The 2,890-nt window shown below is 37.5% G+C and overlaps 1 non-coding gene across 1 annotated transcript; it reads right to left on the reverse strand.

Annotated features, from left to right (window-relative positions):
* Positions 1–385: 385 nt before the first annotated feature.
* LOC138396126 (U6 spliceosomal RNA) lies at positions 386–491 on the reverse strand. The gene has a single exon (XR_011235606.1). It is a non-coding gene; the product is annotated as a U6 spliceosomal RNA (small nuclear RNA).
* Between the last annotated feature and the right edge of the window lie 2,399 nt (positions 492–2,890).

Genomic DNA, 2,890 nt, shown 5'->3' on the forward strand with positions numbered 1-2,890 from the left:
AGCATGTCTAGACTACTCTTTAAAGTGGCTTAGTTGTGCATGACATTAGAAAGATGCTGAATTAATAGAGAGGACTAAGATGTCAAGAGAGGTTATTATTTTTTTTAATATGGAAGGGATATAAAGATATCTATATGTTCAAACTTGGATCTAAAATAAGCTAATACTGTAGAAGTTGCACTCAGAAGAATGAATTAAAAACCCCTTTTAATTAGATCTATTGCTATTCTGTTACTTACAGGACTTAATCTATACCTGGCAAAGCCATGTGTGAAATTTTGCCATTATGGAATTTCTAGTATAGAATCCTAACTTAGAACACTTCTCAGTACCCCATACTAAAGCAAAATTTCATTTTTCTCTGGTTACTGGTTAACATCTTTTTTTCTGTATGAAACGCTTCATGAATTTGCGTGTCATCCTTGTGAAGGGCCCTGCTAATTTTCTCTGTTTCGTTCCAATTTTAGTATATGTGCTCCCGAAGCGAGCACATCTTTTCCTTCAAGCACTTTGTTTAGCAGCAACCAATGTTTGCTGGCTGGACACTCCCTTTTCCCAGGCGGAGCCTCACTTTTTCTTTTATGCCCTACCTTTATTTGAGGGAGAGGACTGAAAGAGCCGCACATCTGTCATTTGTTTTCTCCTGCGGGCTTCTCAGCACATAGAACTTCATGTTTGTCACTCTGTAAGCTGAGGCAGGGGCCTACATATGATAGATAGGCACTTAAGTACTTTGAATGGGTAGATGAGTGAATGAGTGTGACCAGAAGTAATTGAGAAAGTTGTAAAAGAGAGAAGGTTTCTGATATTACCTGTAGATCCACTTCTCTGCCCAAGTTATAAAATCCTGGAGATGTTTATTGGCTATCATAAGTACAGATTTCATTCTTTCAATATTTCCCCAAACTAAAAACACTAAATAATGAGACCAAACACTCCACAGCAGAGGGAAAAAGGGAAACAAGATAATTGTTGCACCATTCAACTTCATCTTTGTGACATTTTCTTGCTGGCAATCAAGACAAGATTTAAATATTGGGCATTCATAATTCTGATTTTTAAATTCCATTTTGCATATTAGGAAGCATGGATTTCCAATAATCCCTGCAATTTTTCAGGGTTTTAAAAATTGCTTTTTAAAAATTGGATAATAAATATTCCAACTGCACATCTGTTAAGTAGTAAAATTGTGTATGAGCTGTGTGAAGAAATGGTTGTAACTTGCTGTAGTGATACCAACTCTAATAGCCTTGTAAAATTTCTTTATATTAAAATATATTTACAAGATAGATTTTTAATTGGCATAATATTTGTGCATATTTATGGGGTACATGTCATATTTTATTACATGCATAGAATGTGTAATGATCAAGTCAGGGCATTTAGGGTATACATCACCTCCAGTATTTATCATTTCTGTGTTGGGAACATTTCAAGTTCTCTCTTCTAGCTATTTTGCTTTTTTAATTTAATTTATTTCTTTAAGACCATGTCTTGCTCTGTCACCCAGGCTAGAGTGCAGTGGCACAATCATAAGCTCACTGCAACCTTCAACTCCTGGGCTCAAGTGATCCTCCCTCCTGAGCCTCCTGAGTAGCTGGGACTGCAGGTGTGCACCCAGCTAATTTTTCTATTTTTTGTAGAGATAGGGTCTCGCGATGTTGCACAGTCCGGGCTCAAGTGATCCTCCCGCCTCAGCCTCACAAAGTGTTGGGATTACGGGTGTGAGCCACCACCCCTGGCTTCTTCTAGCTGTTTTGAATACACAATCCCTTATTGTTAACTATAGTCACCCTACTCTGCTATGGAACATTAGATTTGCTCCTTCTCTCTAACTGTGTGTTTGTACCCATTAACCAACCTTTATCTTCCCCCTACCCACACACCCTTCTCATACAGGCCATGGTTTGACTATGGAATTTTGTTAACCCATCTGATTTTCTGAGTGGTGAAGTGGAAGGCACTTTGGACTTGGAATAATGGACTGTGTTTAAGTCTGGTATCCCTACCATGGGATGCAATGGTATGTGCAGTCTTGTTGGGTGAATGATAAACGAACATGAGACTATCAGGTCTTACCATTATTACTAGGTCTTTGAAAATGGGTATATCACCTTAGAAATTAACATGTATCGGAAATAATGTCATCTTCTGAGTCACTCAAATGAGAATAGGATTCCTAACTCTACCCTGCACTTTAATTACTTCTCTCAGCCTTGGTCTCTGTTCTGTAAAGCATAGAGCAAAATCCCCACCTAATCATAAATACCCTCCAGTGTAGCGATGATTAAATAAGATAATGTACTGGATCTGTCGAATAGTAGATGCTCAATAAATATTCATTTTCCTCACAGTTTATGCATTTATAAAATTGTGATTATGACTTATTGTTTTGGTAAGTTTTTTTATATTAGACTTTAAAAATAGTTTTAAGAAAATAATCTTTTAAACTTAAAACTCTTGGAAAATTGGAATTATGCTGAAGTACCTCACTGACAATAGCTACAGTCAAGGAGTATAGTTGAAAGGGTATCTTATGTGTAATTAGAAAAACTGAGATTCTAGTTCTGGTCTCAACTATTACTCTGTCACTTTGGACAATCTGTGACAACTCTCACAACAGTGGGTGAGGAAACCGGCTTGTCGCAATTCCTAAGCAACTCTTGACATGCAGGCAGGAAGCAAGAAGGGGAAAAGAATGTTTAATGGTAACATAGGCAACAGCATTTATTTCCTGCTTTCACTTCAAGGAAAAAGCGACTCTTAACAACTAAAATAGGTTTAAAACCACACACACACTTAGTCACAACATGCAAAAGGATGATCTGCAGAAAGGCCACCGTGACTCCGGCTCCCACAGATTCAGTGAAAAAGCTCAGCAATTTACAGT

This window comes from Eulemur rufifrons, chromosome 15 (genome assembly GCF_041146395.1).
Source record: "Eulemur rufifrons isolate Redbay chromosome 15, OSU_ERuf_1, whole genome shotgun sequence".
In the NCBI taxonomy this organism is placed as follows: Eukaryota; Metazoa; Chordata; class Mammalia; order Primates; family Lemuridae; genus Eulemur; species Eulemur rufifrons.